The following is a 12,852-nucleotide window of genomic DNA, read 5'->3' as shown; positions in this document are numbered from 1 at the left end:
AATGGCCAAGAAGCTCAAAGGGAAGAGTTCAAACACACTCTTAATGGCCTGTCCTGTTTTTGTGCGTATTGCGTGTATGTCATTACTTGGAATCGAACCATATCTCTGGGGCATTTTGTTTCAAGTCCAAATCTTACACACTTACAAGGTTAAGTATGCAAGACAGACACAATGCCTCTTGAAACTACTGTTCAACACTTGTGCGTGATACCTGCCAACGCCTTCTAGAAAATAAAGGGCTCAGTATTTTCAAGAATAAAACTGAGACATTAAACCTACAGTCTCACAAAGACCAGCTTTCACTGGCACGATGTTTTGATAGATGAAGTTAATTTAACATAAGAAATGTTTTATGGGAGATGCAGACGTTTCCAAGGCTTTCACACTTACTTGGTTGAAAAATTTGAACAAGTACCTTTTGTCTATTGTACTAAATTATATTAGAAGGAAAAGGTAAGAGCTTTCATGCCCATATAGAAAAGCCTGTTTAATTTACTTTACTCACTGAACAAGTAAATGCTCTCACAAATCATCTGTGCTCTGCCATCAATCCCAGCAGCCACCTTACAACATTTTACTAACCAAAGACAAGGCACATAAATATGCATTTGGATACATGACTTCAGGATATTTGCTTTTCTTCTTGTTAGAGAAGCAGTAAAATCTTTTATCCAAGTGCACATTCTGACAGCAGAGCAGCCTATTGGGAGTCAGGTTCTCTAAAAATAGAGCAACCACACTGCAGAATAATATCTTCCAGTCGTTAACGCCACAAAAATTTGGTTTTGGCATCAATGCAACCCCATTATCTACTCACAATATGTGTCTCGTATACGTTGTGTATATATGATCAACGCATGCAAACAGAGCACCACCCCCACACTGACTCAGTGTTGCACATGCACTCATGCTTGAGTGCATGTGCAACACATGTGCACATTAGGGGGATGTAAGGATTAGCTTCTGTTGATGAGTGCTAACCTCTAGAAAGAATGATATAACCTGTTGCACTACAAAAACAACAATAACAACAACAACCAGCATGTCCCATCTAGAAGAAAACATGCTGTTTTGTGTTTCGACTATTTCGGATCAAATTTTATGATTCCACCTGTGTGTGTGTGTGTGTGTGTGTGTGTGTGTGTGTGTGTGTGTGTGTGTGTGTGTGTGTGTGTGTGTGTGTGTGTGTGTGTGTGTGTGTTGCTTTCTGTGAAGCACAACAACGAAAAAAAGGTCTAACAATCACTGCAGGGCTTTCGCTTCAGTTTTTCCTTTTTCGCTAATAGGCAACGGAAGAAAGATCAGTGAGTTGCTCCATCTGTATTGGTTCCGTGCCACCAGCTCACAAGCCAATGGCCCACTGTGAATTCTCCCAGTGCTCCAGATGGTGAGCCTGCTATGCAACTCTGCATTATAACAAATTAATGTGGATCAAGTTGATGCAAAGAATGAGCACCATCTTTCTTTTCCCTTGCAAGGAAAACAGAAAAAAAAAGTTGGTGGTTGGTTGCTGGTTATTTAACAAGTGCTTTTGATCATAAAGTTTGCCTGTTCTGTCCACATGCTATCAATTTTCTCCCCATCACCAACTGTAACACAAGCCTGTTAATACTTAATATGAAAAAGATCAAAGTCATCTTTTGTGCAGTGGGAACAAAGAGGAAATGCTGTAATGGGTTATAAGGAAAGTTGGAACACAAGCTTCAGTAAGATGACCTTTCCAATAGAATATCATAAAAAAGCAAACCTCTTTATTTTTCCTTCAAATGCATGTGCCCTTTATATAATAGCAAAAATAGCACAAGCAATGACAGGTGGAGATCTGCCTGTGTAATTTGCTTATGACAGGATCATTACTTAAGGATTACTGAAATGCACGACAGAGCTCAGTCAACCATTGTTTGACTATGTCCTTGAGCAGATTCATAAGCCCACTGGATTGCTTTTGCTTTTTACGATAACTTTTTACCATAAATACGGCAGACACACCTTCTAAAAACTTTCTGCAACACAAGCACGACCAGTAACAAAACAGCAGTGAAAACTCAGTGCCTCCAAGTCCAAGTGCAGCAAAAACACGCACATGCACACGCATGCACACACATTCACAGAAAAAGATGCATGTGTTTACAAAAAAAGTACTCACAGAAAACATTTTCAGAGTAACAAAAATCAAAGAGGTCATTACAGAGAAGTTCAGAAATCACATTAGGCTCCCTGTGGCGTCAAGAATGCCAAAGTGATTAAAAACAGATGGAATAACAGCAACACTGGTGCTTGGAGCTCAATCTGCAAACAGGAAAGTCTAACCTCAACAGGCAGCCTCTTTCCCTTAATCATTCCCAGACTCCCACTTGATATTATTTCAACCCAGTCTCGGAGCTGAAGGAACTAGCCAGTAAAAATAAATTCAAGGCTGCAAATAACTTTTTATGCTGCACTGTTTCATTCTGTGTATGAGAAAAAAAAGTTTTTAAAATGGCCTAACTTTTTTTTGCAGCCTAGAATATTTACTTGTTCATACAAACAGAATAAAAAGTGCCCTAAAATAAATTTAGAACACAGTTAAGACTCTTGAACTGCATTATTTTAGTTCTACTGTCACACAGCTTTAACTGATGTAATGGAAAATCAGTAAGAGGAGCCTTGAGCACATGCACATTCATTCACACACACATACACGCAGACACAGACACAGTGCTTTTGTCTTACAATAAATAAAATACAAAAATTATGTACACAGGGACAGTCAGATGGACAAGCAGACTGAGACCGACAGTCACTCACGTTTCTTCCAGCTCTTCTCTGTTCCAAAACACACACATTCCCAAAGAGACTACTCACCGATTTCCCGTTGTAGTAATACATTAAAGAGTTACTGCCCATTCCAGGGACAGGGTAGGCGCAATACATTATAGCTTTAACAATTTAAGTGATAAAGGTACTCTACAGCTGCACACTAGCTTTCTCTCTAGACATACATCCAAACCGTTCAAAAGGGACTAATAATTCTTTCAGTACTGGCCTCCACACACGACCCACTCAGAGGAAACTTATGCAAAGCAGGATTGTACCATTCCGCACTGTGGGAAGGGGGGGCTGTCAGAAGGGAGTGGCTCATGTGGTACATCCCTCTCTTAAGCCTCTAAGTGCTGAGGCAAAGAGGAAAAGGACGAGGGGGAAGGGAGGAGGCGGGGAGGTGGGTATAAAAAAGATAAAGGGAAGTGGGTGGGACGGAAAACAAATGTGTGAGCGGATTTAAAAGAGAGAAAAAAAAAATGTTTAATTCCAGGCATAAAAAATGCAGATTTTCTGCAGGGGAACCCCAACAAACTGGAACTAAAATAATTTCATTCTCAGCGGGATTTCATAAATCTGTGTAATTCAAAGGCAACCAAATGAGTGCATAAATAAGTGTGGTGAGCCTGTCCTCTTCCACACGTTTTAATCCCGAGCGTCTAATCTTTTTGTTTTTGTGATGATTTAACGAGTATACGGGCCGTGAGGTGAAATGTGGCTTTTGTACGAACACAAGCATCTGGCAACACATTTTACCTGTTTCCCACACACAAGGCTCACACACCAATTATGAGTGATTAGAGAGAGAAGGCTCAACATGTACAGAAGAAAAAAGCTGAATCCAAATCCAGGTAATGAGAGAGACAGAGACAAAAAAAAAAAGGACGCATAACAGTGTATTTATGAAATGTGAAATATGAGAGTTTTGGTGTCAGGAGAGTGAGACCTTTAGCTGAGAAGTGCCTGTAAACACAGAGTTGTAAAGCATGCAACAGCTGCAAACGGGCAAGCTCGTGACGTCAGAGCAGGAAAATAATGCTCCATTTCCTAAACCCTGGGGGCCTCAGACGGGGGTGGGGGTGTGGGTGTGGGGGGGCGCTGGAGGGAGGGCAGGGGTGGCAAAACATCGACAGCCATTTTACCATGGTTTACTGTCACTGCACGCCACACAGCTCCCCATTACCTTTATCGTGTGGGAGGACGGGGAGGAGGGGAGAGCAAAGGAGAGGAGAAGAAAGGCGAGGAGGAGAGGATAGATACCATATTCCACTGAGAGCCCCGGTCTGAACAGTCTGACTGGAGCCTTTCATGTCTACCACTCGTAGCTTCCTGGACTAAACACAGGCCTGTAGACTCATTGAGAACATCATTGTTATAGAAAGATGAAAGCTTCCACTTCCCTAAGAAAACTAGGCCTTTATTATGCTTTTCCTTTTAGTACTGTTATTATTTATCCCCCTTTCTTCTCTGGGACTCTTTTAAACTCATCCAAAACACTGGCTCTACATGCTGTTACCGCTTTATGTCTGGCGCTGTTTCAAGTTGATGCTTTAAGGAAAATGGTCATGATAGAAGTGTTTGAAGGGGTCTAAAACAAGTCCAGACACACAGCGCAGTGTTGTGAGGAAAACACATGAAAGCAGGGAGAAATGGGCATTAATTTGGGGAAATCATGCACACATACCATGCCAGCACTGGCTGACTCAGGAAACTGCCAGCCCATTTCTTTTAACACTGGTTCTGCTGGAGACCGAGTGAGTGTGTCTGTGCATTTTAAATTTTATTTAATGAAACCTCATGAATCAGTGATCACAACACACAGGCCGCAGCCTTGATATTGTGGAAAATAGTCAGCTTCAGCGTGGGAGATGAAAGCTCAGCTCCACCCACCTGTTCACACTACACCCTCTCTAAAGACACTGGAGTCATCACAAGATGCTTTTCTTGGGATTTGTTTGGGTGTTGAAAAACACAGAGCAAATCCACGGGCTGAGGTCACCCCCATCTCACACATGGATTTGGAGATGATGTCATCAGACAGGAATATTGTTTCCTGTAAGAAGCTCTGGTTCTAATTAGGGAGGGCTGACTCGTAGAGTGGGGTGGGGGGTTCAGACCCTCGCCCTCACAAACTCCTAAGTGTATCATCAATGCACTGATTTCAAAACACTGCGGGGTTCACTTTGTTTAATTTAAGACTTAAAAAAAAGCGACACACATTACAAAGTATAAAAGCATGATGGAAAATTAGAGATGAAAATGTGGCCTAGATTTTTTTTTTATATCACTTTTTTTTTTTTTGCACCTCCCAGCAGAATATGACAATAATTATATAATTAATTAAACTAATGCAACCTGGACCCAGATAAGTGGCAGAAATTTAATGGTTGGATTAACCAATTAAAAATGATTCATTTAGTTAAGTTCATTTAAGTCTTTGTTAAAACTGACAGACGAATTATAAGATGAGCTTCCTATCAACTGTACCTAGCAGTACTCAACAAAAAAGAAAAAAAGCACTCAACAGCCTCCTGCATGCAAAATCTGGGAACACATTCCTATTTTTGCAGGTTTTTAAGTGTGTAGTTTTTCAAGAGCTGCACATGTCCTGTAATTGTTCATGTTTTGGTTATTTAGGCTTATTGTGGCCTTTTGTTATGTCACTGCTATGAAAACCAGCTTAAATTAAATAGTTTTCCTGTTTGTAAAACAATGTTGACAGTTTTCCATCCTGCTTTGCTTGTTTAGGTCAAAACAAGCCAATCAGTGTAACACAGTAATCAGTTGCTCATCTACTAATCTGCTCAACAATCAGCGCTTTACAACTGCACTCATTCTACATTTGTCACTCAGAGTAAATATTATATAAGTGGTGAGGTAACTTGCAGTATGTCATTTGGTGTGATGAGTTAATAAGATTTCTCTGTTCCTCTGTAAGGCGATCAAGTGGAATCCAACAATGCTGAGAGACTTTGTGTTTTTTTTTAGTCCCTTTCTCTGAACGTACTGATGATACTCTGCAGCAGTTACACCTGCAGCTCACAGACATGCTGCGTGACGACATGATGTGCTCTTACCAACATCTGTTACTTTTTTATAAAGGTCCTGATAAGAAAGGCTTCCCTATATAAAAAGCAATCCAAAGAGAGTGCTGAGCTTGTCTGGATCCAAACAGAAACAGTAAGTGAAGAGACATCATGAACTTTAATAAATCTGAAATTTAAATGAACTTGACTGACTGCCACCTACTTGAGATTCAGAGACTGTCAACCACAGCCGTTAAACACAACGCTGTCTTTGCTCTAGGTTAAAATTCCCCAGCTCTCACCAGGCAGCTCCGGCCCATAAGTTTGTCCACTCTCACAATAAAGACATTAAGCAGAAAAAAGAATATTCTGGGATGTGGTGGCTATGTTTGAAATTACAATAGGTTTAAAGTATTTTTAAAAGGGGAAAATAAAACTGAATGTTTAAACAGGTTTACTTAACCAACTAATGTAAACAATTTCCAAGCACTTTATTCACATTTCAAGCGGTTCTATTGTCATGATCCAGCAGTTTATCGTTAAAATGTCATGTAAACAAGAAACACAGGTTAGCTATGTGCACCTGTTTGACTTTTACAGATAACCTACAGATTAAGCTGCTTAATTTTTTGTGACAAAAATACTTGTAGCTTGTTTTAAAAGTTGTGGTTTTAAAACACAATGGACAAGCATCGATACAAAAATTTCAATGCTGTGGGCAATAATGTCATTTAAATTATACTTTAGTATATGCAGTATGGTAGTAATGATTAGGCAGCAAATTTTTAAAATTTCTGCTCATTATAACTTTCCTTTTGTGAACATGCTGCATGCATTTATGTTTCCAGTTATGCTTGCAAGACTGCACGAAGGCTATACACGGCTTAATAATTGGGGCCCAGCGGTCTTCAAACAACGGCTATTAAAAATTTGCTCTACATGTCTGACAGCTTTAAATGTATGTAGCAAAGCTGCTAACTATATCCATTCTCCAAGCTAGCAGGCATAACACAAAAAACCCAGACATACCACATTTGTTGGACATCTGTCCTAAATCATTTTCGGGAAAAACTAAAGCCTAAAAATACTAATTTTCCTGACAAACAGATCACTTTGTTTACAGTCTCAAGTTCACATAAACAGATTTGTATCTTTTCACATTTTAGAATAAGTGTGAAAATAATAAGATGTTGAAAAGAGAGATGTAAAGAAGAGAAGGAGAGGGATAGAAGGAAAGCAATGACCATGCTGATTCAAGACCCAATCACTTTTTGTTTTCTGTTTGAGCTTGGATTTTTGAGATGAATTTTCCTACCACTTACTATCTGCGCAAACTCTCTCATCTTCTTTGTCGCTGAAACAAATACAACTTTCTATCCAGCAGAAACATTGCTTGTATGGTCTTTTACCAAACTGTAAAAACTGCTTTTGAATGGTTGTTAGACAAAGCTTGAGGACAAATCTCATTCATCCTTATCACAACTGTGCAAGCATGGTGGAACAAAAATGTAAATGTACACCGTGGTATATTTTGAAAGTACCACAATTTTTTGCGACAATTTATTTCTGAATTATAAATAGTTTCATTCTTAGAGTCACTAACACTGGTTTTGTGAAGTTCTTTTATTTTTATGTATCATAAACCACCAGATAATGCTCTAATGTCTCATGGTCACCCCTGAGCTGATCAGGTATACATTATATTTGAAATGAGACATTCAACAACAGCAAAACAAGGGAAACAGAACGGAATGAAACATTCTACACTGAAAAGGATAGTCACCCACTATCATACATACACTGGTGTGATTCATCCCTCACACATAAACGCAAACACCATATTACACATAACCTCCGAACTACAGCTGAGTCCTGGAGTGAAGAACCTCAACTAGGACATGAGCTTCATGTGGTTCAGTGATGTGTTTTCCAGGTCACAGCAGCCTGGCTTACATGGTCTCTAAATAACAAACACTCCACCTTAGTGATTGCTGACAGGCCGTGTGTTCTAAAGCCTGCCAGCGATCTGAAATCAAGGTTTGCATTAATGCTGTACACTCACGCAAGCCCTACATGAATAATTTACAACAGGCCAGAAAGTGAGTAATGACTTTAATCTGCGCATTATTTTCATACTCTTTGTCCTTTTAACTCCTTGTTCTCCTCGCAGATGAAAGAGGTCAGGCCTCTGGCTTGTTTGCCTGTTCCATTATCTGCAGCCTCTAATGTCAGTGGTAAATTTCAGCAACCTAAACAAAGATAAACACAAAGCCCAGGGAGCCAGAGGTGGCTGCGACTGTTCAGCGTCATCCCCGTCAAACCGAGGGTGTCTATCTAATCAGCCATCTGATGAGGCCATCTCTGGGGAGCTCACTAACCGGGGTCAGGTCAAAGCCTAAAATCTTGTCCCCTGCCAGTTGAAAGGGCTGAACAATTTTATCAGCTGCAAATAACATACACGGGCAGACCTAACAACCCTGACATTCTGGTGTACTAACACATAAATACACATTATTCAATTTGTAATACACACAAGCCCCCATTCTGTCATGAAGCTACTAAAAAACTAAACACTAAAATATAAATAGATAAAAATCACCCACTTCTCTGATCTTCCACATGCACCTAAGATAAACTCCAAACCTTTTACAGCAGAACTAAAGAATGTAAAATTGCAATGATTAAAAAAAAGAAATTGACTTACTAGACCTGCATACCGGCCATCAAGATCGAGCACTGAGTTTATGTACATTATCTGGGACCTTCCTGACTTAAACACACTTATAGAAATGTGATAAGTTACATGTACAGTTCCACTGGCTCACAAAGTGTCCACGTGTTCACAAAAACCTGCTTATTAACACACCCTGCAGATACTGAGCAACATGGGCATCCCACTGAAGTCGCCACTCAGTGACAGGAAGCACAACATTCACTTGGCTTTTGGTACCAGTTGGAGCTGAGCAGCATACACTTGGCTTGTCTGAGCTTGTTTGCTTAACACAGCTGCCTATGGTTTTATATGGACGGGGCTGAGACACAATCATACAGTTTATGAGTGAACAGAGTAACCAAAACAACGATCTGAAGCCAGGTGAAAGCTGCTGAGAGCTGCAGAGATGGCTGCTAATTTTCAGTGGGTCTGTCAGCAAGAGCGACCCTCACATGTCACATATCTCATGTAGTTATTTGTCTCAGTGTTCACATCAAGTTCCTCTGGCACTAACACTAGTAAGCATACAAAAATGCCTTAATGTCAATTATACAAAGACCATTTTTGTCCGTCCCAATTTTCAAATCTTATTTACTGATTTGCAGTAAATAAGAGTATTTTTGTGGAGTATTTTTGTGCATATCAGGAAGAGATATTTTGGGGAAAGTCTGAAACTACATTTACAATTACAATTAATTTGCTAGAAAACACCAGTTTAACTTTGCAGAAAATATCTATTTCCTAAAAATTAGAATGAGCTGACTGATCTAAAAATGTCCACATTAGGTTTAGTTATTTACAAAATGAAATTGATCTAAACTTAAGTCTCAAGTTGATGCACAAAAACTGTGATTTTTATTCCCTTCAGCTGGTTACAGCCATTTACTTTAACTGTTAAGCTTTTGTTCCAATGCACTGCAACTGTTGGCAATATTTGGATCTGCAGAAATTCCACTGGGAAAAAAAAAAAACAAAAATTAGATAAGCACTCATACTTCTTAGATTATCAAACAAATCACTGATGTGAAATCTTATTTCCACATTGCCACTTAAAATGATAAATAACACGAGTAACTGTAGTCTTCAAAAGTACAAACACTGTGAACCGTCACTCTGCAGATCAGAAGACACACTGATGTTTCAAAAAACGGAAAATCTGACCTCCTTCCAGGCACACAAACTGTTTTGCCCTTATTATTCACCTTCAGGTTTTCCTCTCCTAGCCTGCCTTGCGTCATCATGCCTGTGTTTGAATTGGCTGCACCAAGAAATAATGACAGTGGACTCATTAACGATTAGAAAAAATAGTGAACGGTCCAGGATGTAAAAGAAAATATATGAAGGTGCATTTATTTATATTCCTTCATCCTCCCAGTGTCAATATTAAATGCATTTGTTTGTGTTTTTACTACATCAGAATAACCAGGGCAAAATATAAAACATGCAGCTTATTGCCATTCAGCTGGGTGGCCCTAAAATCTAATTTTGCCAAGAGACTTACAAAGTCCTGGGGTGATCCTGACTGTTTACATACAGTTTTACTGATGCATTTCATCTACAGTCTATACACCAAGCCCTGTTTACTATGTTCCACCCTGCAAGGGTTCAAAGGAAGAAACAAAAAGGAGCTGTTCTCTCAGCAACAGGAACATTAGGTTACTGCTGTAGTACAATATTATGATCTCTTGTCTTTGAGCTGCTATAGACAGATGGATAGAGAGAAAGAGAGACACAGATAGAGAGAGAAGATGTATCTTTTGAATGTCATGCGCCAGACAGCACTGCGAGGAACATTTCTGAGTCTTAAGATTCAGAGCCCAGAGCAGACTTCCTTTCTTACAGCTCACACAGTAAAAAATCTCTCAGAAACAAGGGTGTCTGAGTGATCTGTCAAAAGCAAATGTCAATCTTTTTTGTCATCCACACTCAGGGTTCTCGCTTGCAAAAGTCCCCGAGGGAAGCTGAATCTCAGCCCACCACTTTCTTTCTCTCATCCTGCAGTCACCGTCGCCAAAGCCAGGGAGGAAGTGTCACATCAAGCCGCTGCGCCTCTGACAAGGGTTTGTAGGGAGAACAAAAAAAAAAAAAAAACTATTTACACAAACAAACTGACACGCACACGCACACACACACACAAACATACCATGCCCTTGCAGCTTCCCATAAATATCCTACAAGATGCAACTTTCCCCCCCACAAGCTACCAACTCCCCCCCCCACCCTCGTTCTTTCTCCGTCTTCAGTCCTCCTGTCAGACAGGTGCCCACACAGCTGCCCATCAGCATCCCTCAGCGTAGCAGCCTGTCCGTCCAATGACAACATGCTCTGTCCTTTGCTCCCACTTCTCAGTTTATACAGTCAAATAATGCAGGGAGCCAATTATAGCCATAGTGTCTACTGTAACAAAAATAAATGGTAATGTTTAGCCCTTATATCCTCTACTCCTGCCTTTCTAGCTACTCAAAACTACACCAAAAAGAAACTTGGAGCTGAAGCAAACCCAAAGATATTAGAGCAGCAGGCTCTAATATCAATGTCTTGCTCTCTGTGCAACACTGCACACTTCTATCTTTATCTGCTTGCTTTCTAAATTATTTTGTTTTCTGTTTTAATTCTTAAAGTTAAAGCGCTTTGAGCTGCACGTTGTGTATGAAAGGTGCTTTACAGTATTACAGTTCTAGTATTAATATCTGTCACGCAAAGTGGTGAACTATATTCCAGTTTGTTAGTAGAGAATGTTCAACTCCTACATTTAGCAAGCCTGAAAAACTGGGTTAAACAATCCTTAAAATAATGGCAGATAATAAAGATTTATTAGGTATATGCAACACACGATTACAAACACATCTGCAGTATCCCATGTCTGCAAACACACATCCAGCAGGCCACAGAGCAAAGCATGTGTGTGGCTGAGGGAGGAGGGTGTCTGTATATAAGATGAAAAAGCCCTATAAACATTTAAATGTTTGCAATCACCAGCTGGCCTGTCTAGATAGCCTTCACATCCTGGTGCACTGCAGTGTCAAAACCTAAATGCACGGAGGATGTGCTCCCGTAAATATTTTGATTCAGCTCCATCATGTAGTGTACACACACATCATGCTTGGACCCGCAACTTGCGTCGCCCATCTGACTTAAAACTCCCACATTTATTTTTAGACTGAGGACCGAGAACACAAGCTGGAGGAAAAAGGGGATTTGAGAATGAAATAAATAAATAAGAAAATTCCCAGCACTAGACATAATGATAGGAAGCACTGTGTTGATTTTTTTTTTTTTTTTTTTTAAATCAAGCAGCTATTCAGGTCTCCGGCGAGGCTCTCGCACTTGCTTACACAAGCAAAAGCTTTCAGTGGCATCTGCAGCTGCATTCATGCTTTACAGGTACGCCGTAGGCTCTTCACACAGCTGCCTCTGGCAAAGTAGCTCTGACTCCAGGTGCGCCCCCCCCCCCCTCCACCCGCAGCACATCTCAACACCACCCGCGCTACTTCCAGTGTCAGTGCCAGCAACACAAACATGGGTCTTGGCTGATAACCATCCTTAGATATGCAGTAATCACACTCTGCAACAGTCACTATACACATTTTTAAGGGCCACAAGTAGCCCTTTACACCATTCAATAGTTCATGCCACCGTACCTCACCTATGCATCCCATTAGTCCAATACCAACTTCCTCCAACACCTCCTAAAAGCTGCCAGACAACCTCCCACTCAAACATTTTTCACATATACCACCTATCAAAAAACTGGCTTTATGTTTTCCTTTCTCTGTCAGCAGGTTATAAGAGACCTATAGCCCTTTATTCAACACTGCCATCTTTATTCTTTCAAATGGGATCAAAGACTAACTGGGATAATTCCTCCAAGCTCCAGGCTTTATCTTCTGAGCAGTACTGAGTGACAAGAAGAAGCTGTATTTTATCCCGTGCTCTGTCACTGTTTTTCCCCATCTAGCATTGTACTGCTTGATTGTACTCTTTTGAGTCACAGAACCGCACCTGCGCCCATGTGTTAAGTACTGACAAATAAAAGCCCAACGTCCATTTACACAACAAAGAGATGTAACCCGCGAGGCAACCATTCTTTGCCTCCCTCCCTTCGTCTGACAAGACCTCAAATATATCACTTACTTAAGAGGAAGGCAGCACACGTTCCTGCTGCTGCCAGAGACTGCTTCTCTCCCTCATGCTCTGACAAACTTCTTTTCAAATACAAATCCAGAAACAAAACACATGCCAGCCTTTTATGTTCCCCGGCCTGTTCCATATTTGATTTCAGAGAAACAGCAGTAGAGGTGACGATTATCAAAG

The 12,852-nt window shown here is 40.4% G+C and overlaps 1 protein-coding gene across 2 annotated transcripts in view; it reads right to left on the bottom strand.

Moving 5' to 3' along the window:
• The window catches only part of tcf12 (transcription factor 12), a 73,792-nt gene that overhangs the window by 20,601 nt on the left and 40,339 nt on the right, over nt 1-12,852 (bottom strand). The window lies entirely within an intron of this gene.

Source organism: Toxotes jaculatrix, chromosome 1 (assembly GCF_017976425.1).
Source record: "Toxotes jaculatrix isolate fToxJac2 chromosome 1, fToxJac2.pri, whole genome shotgun sequence".
Lineage (NCBI taxonomy): Eukaryota > Metazoa > Chordata > Actinopteri > Toxotidae > Toxotes > Toxotes jaculatrix.
This window is presented reverse-complemented; position numbering and strand designations above follow the sequence as displayed.